The sequence below is a fragment of the Mauremys reevesii genome, linkage group 3, assembly GCF_016161935.1.
Source record: "Mauremys reevesii isolate NIE-2019 linkage group 3, ASM1616193v1, whole genome shotgun sequence".
NCBI classification, from domain to species: domain Eukaryota; kingdom Metazoa; phylum Chordata; order Testudines; family Geoemydidae; genus Mauremys; species Mauremys reevesii.
Genome location: NC_052625.1, coordinates 45,057,904 through 45,077,098, shown reverse-complemented (window position 1 = coordinate 45,077,098; position 19,195 = coordinate 45,057,904). Strand labels below are relative to the sequence as shown.

The window sequence follows — 19,195 nt, the reverse complement described above, 5'->3', positions numbered from 1 at the left end:
CCTCTGGTAGGTGACTCCTGGATCAGCCTTTACAGGTGATCCCAGACTCCGATCAGATGATTTTCTTGCCAGTGACAAACCAGTTCTGGGTGGAAGCATGCCTATTGTCTACCGTGTTTGTATTTGAATAGAGGACCATTCTGAGTTAACAGCCCTCTATTGTCAGCTCTGTATCAATAAGTCTTGGAATTTCTGTCCAAAATGGAAGCCGAGACAACCAAAGACAACTAGTGCCCACATTCACAATAGAATTTACAGTCTAATAAAGATACGTAGAGTTATAATCTCATGCAGAAGTAATAAGTTGTACAGACAGACCCAGATCATCACAACCTGCAAGAGAATGAGACAAAACAAAGGTCTCTAGAATATGTTTTTAAAACTCTTGTGTGTGTTGTCAACAGTACAGCAGTGGAAGCCCACTTAGTGCTGGTGAAGTATGGCAGCGAGTGCAAGCAGAATAAAATTTGTCCAAGAGCATTCTGTCAACAAGCGTGGGAGAATAATTTAAAACTTTCATAAATGTTACTTTCTGAATTTCAAATGGGATGTAAAGTGAGATTGTTTTAATAATCCCCAAAACAGAATCCAAAGCAAGCCAAGGAAAAAATATGGCAAAAATCTAACTAAATACCCCAAGATCAAAACAGTCTGTACAAAAAGAGGAGCATTGCTAATAATATGAACCAATACTATTTATATGGTTTACCCTGAAACCAAAGTGTGATTTGTTTTATTTGAAGAATTTTGTGCCATCTCTAGATCAGTTTTCAGCCTAGGCTGCTAGTGATTAAAAGTAATTTGGGTCAGATTGATTACAGCTACAATGGTGTAAATTCAGGGTAGCTATTAACTTAAACAGTTACTCCAAATTTACTAACTAAAAGTAAAATCTGGCTCATTGCTGTTAGGGGTATATATGAAATTAGTTGGTCTCAAGCCAATTTCTAGTGAGCAAGTGTGCACGTCACAACTAACTGAAACCATTAGTAGTAGTCTCAGCAGGGAGGCCCAGGATAGAATGAACTACTCTTTCATGGCTGCAAGGGGTCTTTCCTAGTCAGCGATGAGACCGTGCAAGTATTTTGAAATGCTACTACCTTTGCTGTATTTTTTTCTGTGGATAAATAAAGGAATTCTGGTCTCCAGGTTTGTCAATGAATGAGGCAGTTTTCACATGTACTTTAAACAACATGAGTTTTTATTGAGACAAGTGACTCAACAAGTTGTCACCACGCTAAATTAGTGTGATCTCACTAAAAATTACACATAAGATTTGCCATATGGTAGAAATATCTTCAGATACAAGGTGTTCTTCAAAAGTAAGCTTTTATTTAAAAAATAAACAAGTAACGACACACAATGAAGCACATGGTTATCACTACAAACTATGGACTCTCCATGCACCATATGTCCTCACATTTTCCACTTCCAGATCTGTCATTTTAATGGCAAGAAGGACTGTTCCAACAGCCAAGATGAAATATGAATGGGGTGATCATTCGGTGCAGGTATCTGGGAACTTGAAGAAACCAGGCAAAAATGTATGGTTTTAAAGTATGAACCAAGTAATACATTTCAGTAGTGGGAAAAATTAACCATCTTTTAACCCTCATGGCTGTGGCTTTTTCCATGCCCATACTGGGCCAGTGTCTGCTTAGTTTTAGTTTGGTTACCTTTTAAATATAAATGTTCTGTTGCTTTCCTTTATCCTAGTACTTGGTTTTCCTGTACCAGTACATATTCAAAAAAATATTGAGCCTGATACTTATTTTCATTAGGGCCTCTTCACATTACTGGAGCAGTGTAAAGGGGCCTTATTGGGTCTGATTCTTATTTACACTAACTTCTACAACTAGTTTAGGCATTAATATAGCAGTGGTGTAACTGTGCCATTTACAGTTGTCATGGATTATGTCAGTAGAGCATAGCCAGTAACAACAAGGCTCATCAAGACCCAAAGGTAATCACATCCATAAAAAGCCAAAACAGCCACAATTAGGATTTTTTTTCTTGACATTATCAGCCCTCATTTGGAAAACCTAACAGATTCATGTGAGAGGATATTTGATTTCCAAATGAACACTTCTATTACCCACAGCCAGCAGCTTATCATTTAGGATGAAATTGGCACCTCTGCTGATTGCTAGCACAAGGCATATGCACCACTTAAAACCCACTAAGCAGTATTTTGAGGGTGTAAGTAGAATTTAAATGATGTACTGGGCTTCTGCTGGCCCCCTGCATAAGGTTGTTTCACCTTTTGTGATTGCTGGACACCAAAATGGGATTGAGAGCAATCACATAAGGGGAAATTACAGAATCAATTCACTTTGACTTTTTAAATCAAGATTTTGTATTTTTTATATAGTACCAGATTCTACCACTCTCACTCAAAGAAGCAGACCCTTACTCTATGAGTAGTCCCACTAAAATCAGAGGGGCCACTTGGGGAAGAAGGTGCATGCTACAGATCATCATGAGTAAGTGTGAAACACCCATATATAATGAAAAGTCAGATACTTATAAATCCAACATATTGGTTGAGCCAAATTCTGACAATATTGTCTATGACAATCTAGTATCTTATTGAGATCTCTATGCATTCACTTGATCCTATATTCATCTATCCCACTGACAAATTACATGCAAATTATATTTATCTGAAATGCAGTTCAGCTCTAGAATTCCTCCTATATAGCACAAAATGACTGTAACATAGGCTTAGCTAAATGCATAATCTATGCAGCACGTGCAAATGAGCATTTGTTGATTTCAATTTTTTATTTTGTTGTTCTAGCCCTATAGCTTATATTGGTGTGACCACAAAAGACATGGTGTCTGATTATTTTTTTTCTACATCCTTACATGGGTATATGCAGTGTTGTTGCAGCTGTGTCAATCCCAAAATACTACATAGCTTGTCTCTCTTACACTTGTATTGTCATTCTCACCTGTGCAAAGTAGATGTAGAATGCCACCTGGTGATTCTCTACCAAACTAGGCCCATGCATTCTGGATACATTAGAAATTCCTATCAATCCAAAGTATGGGCAGACAAATGTTAAAAAAAACAAACAATACTGTAAATTTTTGCAAAACTTGAGAGCCAAAATGAAACTCTTCCACCTTACTTCCTAACTTCCATTTCATAAGGAGCAATAACTTCCTGGATGTGGATAACACACAGCTATTTGGCTTTCTTTCCGTTAATATGGAAAATGATTACTCTTGCTTTTTAATCTGTCACATATTGTAATGAAACACAAATTCCTTCAAAACAAGTCTATATGCCAGCACTTTATGGTTGCTTTGCCCAGTACAAGATGAATGGGAAGCAAGAGGGTAGTTTATGAGAAAAATCTGTCAAAACAGTTTTTCAGTTCAGTTAGGGCTGAGCACCTCCTTAAGGGTGCTGAAAGACAACAGTTCCAATGGAAATTAGTGTGAAACTGGGTGTTAAGCCCTGGGAGGCCGGGGGGGAGAACACTCAATACTTCAGAAGACCAAGGCCATCTCTGAAAGACCGGATCAGATGAGACATTTGTGTTTTCCATTGCAGAGTTGTGAGACCCTATAAAAATAATAACAACAACAACAAACCTGGCCAAAGAGGCTGTGAGGATGGAGAGAGCAAACATGTTTTTCATTAAAAGTTATACATATGCATGCACAAACATACACTAAATATGGGCCCAGACCAAACTCCAAAATCTGAATACCCTTAAACTCTGTCTGTGCATCTGTGATACAGTAGAGCTCCTTATGCACATCTGTGAATATGGAAATGGGCTGACTGCTCTGCAGCAAGCTTCAATTAGTAACACAGATATTTCTGTAACTTGGTACGACATATAATGTTGCAGCATATTTCTGCCAAAAGAACTGGAATGTTGGTGTGGGGGTGTAGCACAAGGTCCACTGTGCTCCAGCAGCAGTAGTGGGAACTATATGTTGTGTACTACAAACTGCTTCATCATAGGCAATGGATATAATAGGCCAGGGAAGCTAAGCCTCCCCTGCGGTGCAGCTGCCAACCCACTGCCTTTACGAGCACGGATGCCTGGGCTGTGATGGCCCTGCCTGCGCTCTGCCCCCAATGCCCCTCCTGCTTTTCCCCTGTGGCCCCACCTCTTCCCATCCCTGCTCTGTCCCTCCACCAAGATTCTCGCTGCTTCTTGCTGAATCCCTCCACCTCTTCTCCGCAAATGGCCCCACTGCTTCCTGAGTCCCGACTCCCTCCACGCCCACCTCCCCCGAGGTCCCCACAGCTCGCTGAGTCCCAACTCCCCCCTCTCCTCTCCCGAGGTGCCCACCACTTTGGGGTAGAGGGATTCGGTGGGGGCCATGGAGGAGAAGGGGTGGAGGGGGGTGGAGGAGAGGAGGGACTTGGCAGGGGGAGGGGGCCTAGCATGAGCAGGGCCTGGGGAGGGGCAGCAGTGAAGCATGGGTGGGGCCTTGTGGAAGGAAGCCGAGTGGGGGTGGGATCTTGGGGCAAAGCAGGGGGCAGTAGCACAGTCCGGGCACCGGGGAGCTTCTCGCACTTAGGCCAGCATTCCCAAATGCCAGAGCCATGCACTGCCCTTGTGCTGCATGTTGGGAAAACTCCCTGGTTCCTGTCTAGAATAACCATCTGCCATCCTAAAGTTGTGAGAGGAGGCTGCTGGACTGTAATCCTGGTCTGTTTCCTTGCGATATAAAACTGTTCTGTTGGTTTGTCTGAGTGGGTCTGGTGTGAAGTGAATAGACCCAGGCACACAATGTAGAACATACTGAGGAACCTCAGTCCCAGTCCCCCAAAGTTGTGTAAAAAGCCACAAGGCAGACTTACCCTATCTTGAACAACCTCACAGTGGGGTAGTGAGCAGGAGGGGCAAGGGGTTGCATATGTATTTAAAAGCATTAAATATATTTAGCATTCAGTATGTTAGTAATTTAATGCAAAATACTATACAAATAAAGGAAAATGCATGTACCTCAACCATCAAATTATATAACTCATTTACTAAAAGAATACCAGAATATTTTTAGTAGGTTTTGATAAGTGGAAGAGTAACTAAAGAAATAAGAGTAACTCAAGAGTATTCTTATGTTAAATATCCAAAGGACAAACCTTTTATAAATGGGTTTTTGTTTGGTAGTTGCTTTTCTGCAGCCTCCACTCTGTTCCCTCCTCCATCCCTTTGAACTCTGTATGTTTTGTGCTAATTCTATTTAGGTCATGAACAGATGGGCTAACCTATAACTTTTTAGCTGTCTGCTTTTCTTTTGGTCCAAAAAAGGTTGCCTTTTAGCAGTATATTCACAGCTAGGTGCCTTGGCGCATATGTGGGTGGTTTTGAGGGTTGGACCTCACTGAGGTTGCATTGTTTAGGAAATCTACCTCAATGTGTTGTGGGTGAGAGCAGAATTTGACCCTTTCTCCGCTTGCCAGTTCAAATCTGGTTCAGATTTGTAGTAACTGATAACTATACTTTGACAGCCAATGTGCAGCCACTATTTGGAGGATAAGCATGGAAGCTGTCCCAGGTGTTACCTGACCCTCCTGCCCATTAAGTGTTGATGTCTTTCAGCAGGGCTTGAATTTCCCTCATGTTTGAAAAGAACAAGTAAAGAACTTTAGATTTGGGGGGGATACCATCCAGGGAAATGCAAAATTTTAATATTCCTCCTGGCTTGATTGCAAACACTGTCCTTCATGTATTATTTTTAATCAGGTATAATGTATATAGTCTTTTTAATGCTTCTGGGCTCCTTCATCCCAAATGAGACAAGCTTTCTCAAATTGCCTTCTTCCAGAAATATTTGGAGAATGAGCTCTACCTACTGCTTCTGTTCTACATTACTTCTGGATGTAGTTTGATTTGTCAGTTAGGCTCAGCCATTTTTTTAGGTTACCAGGTTCCACTGATCTCCTTTAGTAATATTCATGGCTACTTTCTATTTTGTGCAGGCCCTGTAAATTTTGCCTGCAGTTTTGTTTACATGAAATGAGTTTAGTGGTCCCAGCTGAGAGCCCAGTAGTCAAGTATCCCTCTCAAGCACATTTGGTTCTAATGAAGACCCTTACTGGCAGAGTCAATAGAATGAATTGCTATGGTATGGCAGGGTGGAGGGCAGTGAGGGAAATTTGCACTGATCATGTTGATATTGTAGTGTTCTGTGAGTAGCGACTGCCAGCCATAGAAACATCAGCCAGGCACCATACAAAAGCATTAAATTTAAACACTTGTTTGGCTTTAAAATTTAAAAAACCCACTTCTTCCTACTCCAAACACAAAAGGCAAGGACTAATTTCGGTCCTGCAATTCCAAAGGGTTTCAGACAGACCCTCTAGAGTGGAATGTGTCTCCTCAGCCACAAATTGCAGGCAGCCTTGATTTGCCAGTAAAGTGAAAATCTGCTGCAGCTGTCATTATGCTTTAAAGTGCTTTCAGTTGTCATGTATCAAGAAAGTAGAGTCTAAGGGGAGGAAATTCAGAGACAGAAGGAAAGAGATTAATGCATCTGCAGTAAGAACAGGTAGTGAAATGTGAATTGCATGTGTAGATGGGTGCACAATGAGATGAGAACGTCCAGGTCTAGCTGTAGACCTGACTCAAGAGAAAAAGGTCATCCCTATCAACGTTGCCCACAGTAATTTAATGTGAAGTGCTAGGGCCCTGACCTTTCTTGTTTGATAATTTAACTCTGTGAATCTTGTTGAGTGTGTTTTGAGTATGTTATGCAAACAATACTGTTGAGGAAAGGAGGTCTGTTAGAGTTGGAACTAGACCAAATACTACTGGTTCACTTGGAGGTTCAGATTTGAACTGCAGCCCTATAAATCATCTCCTACCTCTGCTCCCATCATTCCTGCAGGCTCGGGACCAAGAGATGTATCCCAGATTGGGTGAGGAGGGACAGGCACAGACTGCCTTCCTTCTGTTCTGTGTTGACATGCCCCCTCCAAAGACCTTCAGAGATTACCAGTTCCCCTCAACTGCTCCACCCTTTGATTCTTTTTCAGGACATGACTGAGTATGATCATCTACAATCTGGAAGAGGTGTCCTCAAGGTGTTTGGGGGACTGTGTGCCCACATTTCTAAATATGGCGGTGGTAGCCAGGAAATTCCTGCTCCAGGGGGCTTTACGAATAACAGAAACAGATAGAAGCCAAGTATACTTTGCCCAATTTTGTGAACCCCTTGGGGTTTCTAGGCCATCTTTCTTAGAAGACAGGTGGTCATGCTTAGCAGTGCCCTGCGGGTAATAGCCACCTTGGACTAAAATCACAGAGGGGAATTAGCACTGCAACATGTAGCTCTTAGGCATGCTGCCACCTAGGTATTCATAACCCTGAGCTCGGGCTCCCGATACAATGCATGGGGAGAGATAGGTGCCTAAGAATGGAATCAACAAAAGCCATTACAGTGAGTGGGGAGATGCCTAAGTTAGCCAACATGAAATGCCAAGTAGATGTATGGTCTAAGCCCTGCCCCTCAGAGGGGTTTAGAGGCCTAACTCCAGGCCAGAGGGAAATGCCCATCTCCACTCAGGATTCACATCCATGAACCCTCTCCTAGAATTGGTCACCTAGGCCAGTATTTATCCACAGTGCAACAATAACTGGGCCACAGAGAGTGACTGACTATAATCCAGTGGTTAGGGCACCAACATGGGAGACCCCAGATTCAGTATCCCTGGTCCAATCACTTTTATCATTTATTGAGAGTGGAGTAGCTTCAACAGGAAATATTGAGGGAGCCCCACCTCGGAATATCCCATAGTTTAGTGACTAGAGTAGTCTCCTCAGAGGTAGAATTTGAACAGGGGTCTCCACTCTCCCAATCAGGCAGAGGATGGATTTGAACCCCCTACATCCCAGGTGGGTGCTCTAACCCCTGGGATAAAAGTTATAAGGTAGGCAGCACCACCCTTACCCCCTCCTCTTGCACCAGCAGCAGCACCACCAAGGTTGTGGGAATGGAAACCAACTTGGTAGGTGGCCATTGAGCATACCTACAAGATTGGGCACTGCACATGACTTAGGCAAATGAACAGCTATCTTCCTCCAGTTTAATTGCTCTGGGGCTTAGGCCAGAGATAGGCATCCAAGTGCTAAGAGTGAGGCAGCAGTCTACATGCTCTGAAGAGTTAGGTGCTGAGTGAGTTGAGGCATCTGCGGGGTTCAGGGGGAGTTTATTGAATCCCAGCAGAGCCTAAGACTGGGACTTAGGTACCTAAGGACCTTTGTGGATCTTACCCCAGCCCATTATCTCCCTCTGAAGACTGCACAGAAGGGAGTAGCTGGTCTCCCTATATATATTTAATGATAAACAGGGCAAAGGTCCCAGGGGCTGGAGAGGCTAGCTGTGGTTTACTATACTAAGCTCAGTCTACGTATTCCATATATTTAACCAAAACAATTTAAAATCAAAGCTAACATATTCTTGTTTTGTCTAATTAATCACACTCAAATTTCAATGGATTTATACCACATCCATCATGTTTAATTACTTTCATGATTAGTTGATTACTAGTAGGTTTTCCATCAGACCATTCCTGTTACTTAATATGTGACTTCCATTTATTAAAAGTGATATGTTTCTACTCACTATAATACATACAATTAATTTTTATGGATTAGCCTTCAGTTTAATAAAACAATACTGTCTGCAGTAATCAACTGATGCCTAATTGGGACAAAACAAATCAGTGGAATGAAGCAGAATTCGGGATAATGAGAACCATCTCTGGAACTAAAAATCTTTAATTGATGGTGCTATATTAAACTGGAAATTAAACTAAAATTCATAAAAAAAATATTTTTCTGTATAAACTGACTTCTTGTTTAGATTTTTCTTTAAAGAGTTGTCATACTTGCCAAAGCTTCTCAAGACACAGGAAGGGCCCAATACTTGTTTATGATAATATCCCTTTATATCTCTCTGGCAGTGTAAAGTGGTCTTAAAATGGATATAAATTAAATTTGTACACAAATTTAGGCACCTTCATGCTTCCAGGGCAGTGTACAGGCAATGTAAATAAACCTTTGTATATATGAGAATTCAGACTCAATGCAGTAAAAATTAGCTTTTTTATATATATAAAAGCTAATTTTTACTGCATTGAGCCTGAATTCTCATATATATAAAAATAAAAAAAATATGGTCCTATCGGAAGAAAATCTAAGGGGAAAAGGGAATTCAGGAGAACCGGCAATTTCTCAGACATATTGGCCTCTTACTATTCTTTCAGGAGCGATTTAATCATCAGAAAGGCAAAAAGGTATCCTCCAAAAAGTGGAAACATGGATGAATTACTACAGAGTACAAAAGAATAGCACACGCATGAAGGGACAAAATCAGGCTAAGGCACAAAATGATTTGCATCTAGCAAGATTTATAGAATCTCTTCTTACTGTATTAGGATCAAGACCAATATGAAGGAAAGAGTCAGTCTTCTTAGCAGGGAAGGAGAGTGAAAAATGGACTACATCAAGAAAGCTTAAGTGTCTAATGCCTATTTTGCTTCAGTGTTTTCCAACAATTTATATAAACAACCGAGGGAGAAGGAATAAACATCAAAATAGGGAAAGAACAGATTAACGAATGTCTAGATCAGGGGTAGGCAGCCTATGGCACGCATGCTGAAGGCGGCACATGAGCTGATTTTCAGTGGCACTCACACTGCCCGGGTCCTGGCCACTAGGCTGGGGGGCGCTGCATTTTAATATAATTTTAAGTGAAGTTTCTTAAACATTTTAAAAACCTTATTCACTTTACATACAACAATAGTTTAGTTATATATTATAGACTTATAGAAAGAGACCTTCAAAAACGTTAAAATGTATTACTGGCACGCGAAACCTCAAATTAGAGTGAATAAATGAAGACTCAGCACACCACTTCTGAAAGGTTGCCGACCCCTGGTCTAGATAAACTAGAAGTATTCAAGTCAGCAGAGCCAGATGATATTAACCCTAAGGTATTTAAGGGATTAGCTGAAGCAATCTGAGAACCGTTAGCGATTATCTTCAAGAAATCATGGAGGACAGTGAGGTTCCAGAGGACTGAAGAATGCCACTATATTTGCTCATCTTGACAAATGGGAGAGAGGGAAATTGGGAAACTATAGACCAGTCAGCCTGACTTCAATACCTGGAAAAATCTATTAAGCAATCAATTTGTAAGCATCTGAAAGATAAAAGGGGTTACAAATAATAGCTAACATGGATTTGTCAAGATCAGATAATGTCACACCAACCTAATTTCTTTCTTTTGACAGGGTTAATGGCCTAGTGGATAGGGCAGAATCAGTAGATGTGATATATCTTGATTTTTTTTTGTTGTTTTTGTTTTTTAGTAAGGCTTTTGACACAGTTCCACACAACATTCTCAGAAGCAAACTGTGGAAATGTGGTCTAGATGAAATTACTATGAGGTGGGTGCAGAACTCGTTGAAAGACCGTACTCAAAGCTAGTTATAATGGTTTGCTGCCAAACTGGGAAGAAATATCTAATGGAGTCCTGCAGGGGTCTGTCCTGGCTCTGATAGTTGTCAATATTTTCATGTAATGACTTGGGTAATGAAGTGGAGATTATGCTTATAACGTTTGTGGATGACACCAAGATGGGAGAGGTTGCAAGCCCTTGGGAAGACAGGATTAGAATTCAAAATGACCCTGAGAAATTGGAGAATTGGTCTGAATTCGACAAGATGAAATTCAGCAAAGACAAGTGCTTTGAGCAGGGGGTTGGACTAGATGACCTCCTGAGGTCCCTTCCAACCCTGAGATTCTATGAAAGTACTGTCTTTAGGAATGGAAAATCAAATGCACAATTACAAAATGGAGAATAAGTGGCTAGACAACTGTGCTGCTGAAAAGGTTCTGAGGGTTATAGTGGATCACAAATTGAATGAGTCAATGTGATGTGGTTGCAAGAAAGCTAGGGTACGTCTACACTACGGGACTATTCCGAATTTGCATAAACCGGTTTTGTAAAACAGATTTTATAAAATCGAGTGCGCGCGGCCACACTAAACACATTAAATCGGTGGTGTGCGTCCACGGTTCGAGGCTAGTGTCGATTTCTGGAGCGTTGCACTGTGGGTAGCTATTCCGTAGCTATCCCATAGTTCCCGCAGCCTCCCCCGCCCCTTGGAACTTCCGGGTTGAGATCCCAGTGCCTGATGGGGCAAAAATCATTGTCGCGGGTGGTTCTGGGTAAATGTCGTCAGTCACTCCTTCCTCTGGGAAAGCAACGGCAGACAAGCATTTCGCGGCTTTTTTCCCTGGATTGCCCTGGCAGATGCCATAGCATGGCAATCATTGAGCCTGTTTTGCCTTTTGTGACTGTCACCGTATGTGTAATAGATGCCGCTCACAGAGGCGATTCAGCAGCGCTACACAGAAGCATGCTTTTGCTTTTGCATGATAGCAGAGATGGTTACTAGCCATACTGCACCATCTACCATACCATAAATTGGTAATAAGATGGTCATGGTTACCAGTCCTTTTGCACTGTGCCATTTGCTGCTGTCATAAGTGCCCCTGGCTGATCGGCCAGGGCGCAAAGTTAAAATTGGGAATGACTCCCTGAGTCAATCCCTCCTTTTTGGTATCTAAAAATAGAATCAGTCCTGCCTAGAATATGGGCAAGTGTACTAGAGAACCACTGTATCATAGAGCCAGAGAGCACAGCTGCTCTGTGTCAGATCCTGCAGAAATTATGAGCTGTATGCTATTCACAGGGGGTGCTCCTGCAACAACCCCACCTGTTGATTCTGTTCTTCCCCCAGCCTTCCTGGGCTACCATAGCATTGCACCCCCACTTGTGTGATGAATTAATAAAGAATGCAGGAATAAGACACAGTGACTTGTTAGTGAGAAATGAGTGGAAGGCAGCTTCCAGCTGCTATGATAGTCCAGACAGGACAGTAAGGAGTGTGGAGAAGAGGAGCCCAGCATCCCTCTGCTAGTCCAGGGGCAATTGAATCTTTTCTTTACACATGAAGGGTGGGGGCTGATGGAGCTCAGCCCCCTGTTGCTATTATGAGGATGGTTACCAGCCATACTGCACCATCTACAAGGAAAATTAGGGCCAGGCGCCCTTGATTGACCTCACTGATGCTAGTCGGCATGGTTACCAGCCCTTTTGCACTGCCCCATGTGCCAATAGACTGATGACGAGGACGGGTATCAGTCGTATTGCACCATCAGCCACCCATGGCGGGGGGGGGAGTGAGGATGTTAGTGTTGACGGCTGCAGCATCGCGTCTATCTGCAGCATTCAGTAAAGATAGGGTGACATGTAAAAGAGTCAAGAGAGGATTGTTTTCCCTTTCACTTCTGGGGGTGGGTGGGGGGGTGCGTAAATTGCTGAGCTATGCCCTGACCCACTGCGGACACGGTGTTTGACCCTAGAAGCATTTGGAGCTCAGCCAAGAATGCAAATGCTCTTCGGAGACTGCAGGAACTGTGGGATAGCTTGAGTCCTCCAGTCCATGAGCATCCATTTGATTCTTTGGCTTTCCGTTACGCTTGTCACGCAGCAGTGCGCTGAGCCCCTGCTATGGCGTCTGTCTGGAGATTTTTAAAAAATAATTTTGAATTTCGTCTTCTGTAACGGAGCGCTGATAGAACAGATTTGCCTGCCCTTACAGCGATCACGTCCGCATGGTCCATGCGGGAGCTCTTTCTTTATTTTGATTTTTAACTGCATCGCCACACGTGCTGATCGGAGCTCCATGCTGGGCAAACAGGAAATATTCAAAAGTTCGCGGGGCTTTTCCTGTCTACCTGGCCACTGCATCCGAGTTCAGATTGCTGTCCAGAGCGGTCAGTGGTGCACTGTGGGATACCGCCCGGAGGCCAAAACCGTCGATCAGCGGCCACACTAACCCTAATCCGATATGGTACTACCGATACTAGCGCTACTCCTCTCGTTAGGGAGGAGTACAGAAACCAGTTTAAAGAGCCATTAAAATCGATATAAGGTGCCTCCTAGTGTGGACGGTTGTGGCGTTAAATCGGTTTTACGCTCCTAAAACCAATTTAAACGCCTAGTGTAGACCAGGCTCTAGTTTTTTGGAGTGCATTAACAGAAGTGACATATGTAAGAAACCAGAGGTAATGGTTGTGCTCTACTTGGCACTGGTGAGGACTCATGTGGAATACTGTGCTCTGTTCTGGATGTTACACTTCAGGAAACGTGGACAAATTTGAGAGAATTCCGAAAAGAACTGTTTTTTAGATATAGCTATATTATAAAGGCCTACTGTAAGCTGTATATAATTAATATAGTTGTTACAGACTTTTTTGTTTGGGGTGGATTTTGTCCTATTCATCTATGAAGCTGAAGTAGAAATTTTCTCTAACAGACATAATATTCTTATGTATTAAGAACTATGAACACCTTTGAAAATGAAAGATTCACACACTGTGGAGTTGACAGTGAGTAAGAAAGAAGTGAGAGTGAGTGATTGATAACAGCATGGAACAAAAGATCAGTATATTCTCCAGTACTTCAATTTGGAGTGGATTGTCATGTCTCTGTAAACTTGCCAATTGCAGTGGTATATTTATAAAACCTTAGGCCTTGAATAGTTGAATCAGAGCAATCAGCTAAGTCACAAATTATGGGTTTGGTCTATGAAAGCCTTGAAATAGAGCAAGATAAGCTTCCCTTCTTGCCTCACTAAGTAGACTATTACATACACAGGCATATTTATTTACATTGGGATGCCCAAATTTTCCCAGGAGGAATTGTTGCATTTCCAAGAGTGGGATATATAAAGGGTATAGATATCAAATATGCCTTGAATGTGTTATTAATAACTATAGGTCCTGCTTGCCCTTAAATCAGGAAATCATCACTCTATTCCCCTGCTATAAGGACACAAGCAAAGTCTCAAAATGTACCTTTGTTTATCCTACCTCTGTTACCCAAGGAATAGGCTAAAAACAAAATCTTGATGCTATTGTAAATAACTTCAGAAAAGTTTTGATTTACATATAAATTGAACTTCTTTCCTCCTTTTTCTAGCTAAAAAGAACTCCCAACAATTGGCAAACAAGGGTAGTAGCCTCTTTTCCATGGCGCAATGGCCCACTGTGTGCTTGAGTTAATAAAGTTTCACAGAGAAGTGAAAACTGTACATTTAAGTTAGGAATATCTTACTGTGAGACCCAGGAAACTGGAGGTTCCAGATATCAAACTTTCTGATTCCCCCAAGTCCAATACACTCCAAATTAGAAAATGGACACTTGTCTGCCTTAAGAATCGGATATCTGTCTCTATATATGTTGGGGGAACTATAGAAGAATATTAAAAAGCACAAACATCTAACCTACTTAAATCTTTAAAATATTAAAAGAACTTGGCTAAAAGGAGGAATTCTAATTAGTAATATGCTAATGTGGGAATACAGTTGTTGAAGCTAACAATACATAAAAAGTCTATGATAGGAAAAGGATCTAAGAAATTAGTTATACATTGATGACATCTACTAGATACGATGCAAGTAGCAGAGAAACTGAGGGAGCAAGAATCTGAGAGCCTGGACCACGTGGTTGGACTAAGAAGTGATGAGAATATATTAAAGAACACAGTCTGAAATTAGAGTAACTCAAAGAAAAATACAAAGTTCCCTTTGCTGAGTCTGCACTTTTCCTTGCGAGCCCCAAGGAACTCAGGGATTTGGGGATTTTTGCTAACTACTGCTATATGCATGTTTCTCCTTTGTAAGTCCAAGTAAATTGGCCTAAGAGAACCTCAAAGAAAACTTCTAAGCAATTGCTTTGGTGTTTTAAACTACTCCCTTTCAAACCAAAAGCTATTAATACCAGTGACCACATTCAGAAGAGTGTCTTGAGACAAAGTACAACTTTACATCAAGGAGAATTCAACACATGCTAAATGTATTAGTAATACTAAAAAAACCTAATAACGGATGATTTTATATCTATTTGGATCTTGCTGATTTAAACTTGGTTAAAAATAACTAAATGTCCTGCTTGGTGAGAAAAATCTAGTATTAAAATCAGTAAGCCAGTGCTCCCTGCACTCACTAAAAAAGGGGTCATCCTTATTAAACATTATTCAAATATTGGCTGTAATATCTGATCAAATTGGCAATTCTAGTTTATTAGTTTTCAGCTTGAAAATCTAACTGGTACCTTAGCAAAAGTCACAAATTTGACCTGCCTATACATACAGACAGTTAATTGCAATGGTACATGTAACTATTGCAGTGGTGACCACTCCACTGAAAGGCTAAGTATTTATTATTATTTTATTATGATGATTACAGTTATTTCAAGCTATGGTCCAGGTTTGCAAAAATGCAGAAACATCAGGCATGTGAGTGAAGCTCAGTAAGAATTTTAAGTACATTAAAAGCAGGAAATCTGCCAAACATGCAGTGGAACTACTAGACAACTAAGGTATTGAAGGAGCACTCAAGGGAGACAAGGCCATTGCAGAGAAACTAAATGAATTCCTTGCACTGGTCTTCACTGCAGAGAAAGTGGGGGGGGAAGGGGAGGGGGGAATGGTGAGGGTGCGGGGAGACCCACGTCAGAGCTATTCTTTTTGGGTGACCAATCTGAAGTACTGTCCCACACTGATATGTCAATAGAAGTTTTAGAACAAATTGATAATTTTAACAGCAATAAGCCATCAGGACCAGATGGTATTCACCCAAGAGTTCTGAAGGAACTCAAATACGAAATTGCAGAACTACTAACTGTGGTATGTAACCTATTGCTGAAACAAGTCTCTGTGCCAGATGACTGGAAGGTAGCTAATGTACCACAACTTTTAAAAAAAATCTCCAGAGGTGATCCTGGCAATTACAGGCCAATGAACCTAATTTCACTACTGGGCAAATTGGTAGAAACTACAATAAAAAACATTCTCATCAGATATACAGATAAAACATGAGTTTTGTAAAGGGAAGCCATGATTCACTAATCTGTGAATTCTTCGAGGGAGTCAAAGCATGCAGATAAGGGTGATCCAGTCGATACAATGTACTTGCACTTTCAGAAAGCCTTTGACAAAAGTCCCTCACCAAGGACTGTTAAGAAAACTAAGTAGTCATGGGATAAAAGGAAAGGTCCTCTCATGGATCAGTAACTAGTTATAAGATAGGAAACAAAGAGGTAGGAATAAATGGTCAGTTTTCACAATGGAGACTGCGAGGTCCCCCAAGTATCAGTTCTTCAACTTGTGCTGTTCATAGATTACTCTCTGTTCCAGATCATTAATGAATATGTTGAAGTGGAAAAGTTTGCAGATGATACAAAATTATTCAAGATAGTTAAATCTAAAACTGGTTGTGAAGAGCTAAAGGGATCTAACAAAACTGGGTGACTGGGCAACAAAATGGCAGATGAAATTCAACATCGGTAAGTGCAAAGTAATACACAATGTGTGTGTGTGGCCAGAGGGGCGGGGGATTGGGAGGGACAGGGAAATAATCTCAACCATCCATACAAAATTAGCTGTTACCACTCAAGAAATAAATCTTGGAGTCCCTATGGATAGTTCTCTGAAAACTTTAGCTCAATGCACAGCAGCAGTCAAACGAATGTTAGGAACTACTAGGAAATAAACAGAAAATATCATAATCCCACTATATAAATCCCTAGTGTGCCCACACCTTGAATACTGTGTCCAGTCCAATTGCTCCATCTCAAACTATCCAGTGGCACTGGAAAAGGTTCAGAGAAGGGCAACAAAGATGAGCAAGGTTATGGAATGGCTTCCAAATGAGGAGAAACTAAAAAGATTGGGCTGTTTATCTTAAAAAAGAGATGACTAAGGGGAGATATGATAGAAGTCTATAAAATCATTAATACTGTGGAAAGAGTGAATGGAGAAGTGATATTTACCCTCTCCCACAATACAAAACCCAGGGGTAATCCAATGAAATTAATAGGCAGCAGTTAATACAAACAACACACAATTAACCTGTGGCACTCATTGCCATAGGATGTTATAATGACCAAAAGTATAACTGGGTTAAAAAAAGAACTAGGTAAATTCATGGAGGATCGGTCCATCAATGGCTAATAGCCAAGATGGTCAGGGATGCAACCCCAGCCTCAGGGTGACTCCAAACTGCTGACTGTCAGAAGCTGGGAGGGGAAGACATTGGTGGATCACTCCAACCGCCCTGTCCTGTACACACACTCCGAAGCTCTGGTAGTGGCCACTGTTGGAGAGAGGATGCTGCATTGGTTTGACACAATATGGGAGTTCTTATAGTCTTACTCTCATATGTAAGTGTTTGCAGGTTCAGGTCCTTAGCCAATTTATACTTCTTAAAACTAGTTGACCATGTTCATGAATTTCATGTGGCTCTGACAGTTACTCATTGGGGCACATTCCTTTTCCTTAGTTCATAGGAATCTTTGCATACAGGATGCCTTTAACCTAGATAGTTTTGTCTACAGGATATCTTTCACTGATTAGCAGCTCTTAATAGGCTATTTCATAGAGAATACTAAATTGACAACAACAGCCCAATGAACAATGTAATGAATTGTCTCTCAGGCAGCATTTTATTAAACCCAGATTTTAAAAAAATACTTTGCTGGGGAATGGGTTTGATCTTGAATTAGAAGAGTCTGAAGTGCATTAAAAACATCACTACGTAATGGACATTTGAATTATATTTTAAATAAACATCAGCCGGAATAAAATTCTTCATTCTAATTAATCTATCAAAAGCTGAAATGAGTCCAGATTGACCATAAGAGTGGATGAAATGTTAGAGCAGAGGGTTCTTCTTAACCATTCAGCTGAAAAGATGTACTGTCTTATCAGTCATTTAGTTAATCTGTATTTTCCAAACACAAAACATAAAGAACAATTATTTAAAAATAAGAGAAAATAACATTGAGCAACTATAAGAGATGTTTTTTCCCTTGTCATTTTACACCCCAAAGCAAGAACAGGAAGAAATCCTGCACCTATAGAGATTTGTGACCTGAATAGGGTGACCAGATAGCAAGTGTGAAAAATTGGGATGGGGTGGAGAGTAATAGGTGCCTATATAAGACAAAGCCCTGAATATTGGGACTGTCCCTATAAAATTGGGACATCTGGTCACCCTAGACCTGGACAGCACAAACATGCACTTAGCGGCATGTGTGACACATTTTCACTATTATGTTCCATAAAGTTTGCATTGTTTTCTGTTATGGTTTATATCCCACTGGTTTAAAGTTTTCACTCTTATGGTCATTGTTTGCAGTATTTGATTTTCAGTAAAGGTTATTATTGACAAAGACTTAGTATAGTTTCATAAAATTACACATGCCATACATATAATGAAGTTCCCTTTGGAAAAAGCAAAATCCTTACACAGAGACTAATGAAATCCTTACACAATGAATAATAAACTTTAATTTCAATACTTTAGCTCCTAGCCTCAAAGCAGGAGCACCAGAGATCCCTGGCCCTGCACTCTGATTTGCTGCAGTCTGCAGAAGCAGTTTCTCTTGCTATTCATAATATTCTAAAAAAGTCTCTGCACTGCTGCCTCCCACTTATTGATGGGGTTCCCTCCTGTGTTCTCACAGATGTTGTGCAAATTACTGCAAGCATTTATTACACATTGCAAGTACTGCTGAGCAGCCTCCAGCCTTGTTATGAGGTACTTCTGTCTCCCTTTCAGCCTTCCAAATGCACACTCCACTCTCATTCTGAAGGTACTTGGGGTATAACTAAACAGCTCCCTTCTCCTGTCCAAGTGTCCAGTAAAAGGCCTCACAAGCCAGGGAAGCAGAGGGTGAGCTGGTTTCCCAGAATGACAATAGAAATCACACCATTGTTAATGTCAATAGTTGCCCTGGGAGCAGAAATGCCATTTTTCCCTGAAGAGAACAGGCATGAGCTTCTAAATATTCCACCATGGTGGACCTTTCCAGATGAGACCATGTTGATACTGGTGAACTTTCCACAGCGATCAACCAGCCCGTGGAGCACCATGGAGAAAAAAACCCTTTTTGTTGACCAACTTTGAGTCCTAGTAGAGAGAGATAAAGAAAAGGCATGTGGGTCTCATCAGATACTCTAATACAGTTGGGGCTCCCAAATTGTGCAGATCCATCAAATTTCCTGTGCATTGTCTATCTTTATGAACTGGGGCACTAGCACTTTCTAAATAGTTGTGCAAATGTCCATGACAACAGCCCCA

At 41.2% G+C, this 19,195-nt stretch overlaps 1 long non-coding RNA gene across 1 annotated transcript; it reads right to left on the bottom strand.

Annotated features, from left to right (window-relative positions):
• Positions 1-1,262: 1,262 nt before the first annotated feature.
• On the bottom strand, positions 1,263-5,372 carry LOC120400176. The gene is made up of 3 exons (XR_005595579.1): positions 5,114-5,372; positions 2,955-3,034; positions 1,263-1,522 (listed from the first exon to the last, which is right to left on the bottom strand). It is a non-coding gene; the product is annotated as an uncharacterized LOC120400176 (long non-coding RNA).
• Positions 5,373-19,195: the final 13,823 nt, after the last annotated feature.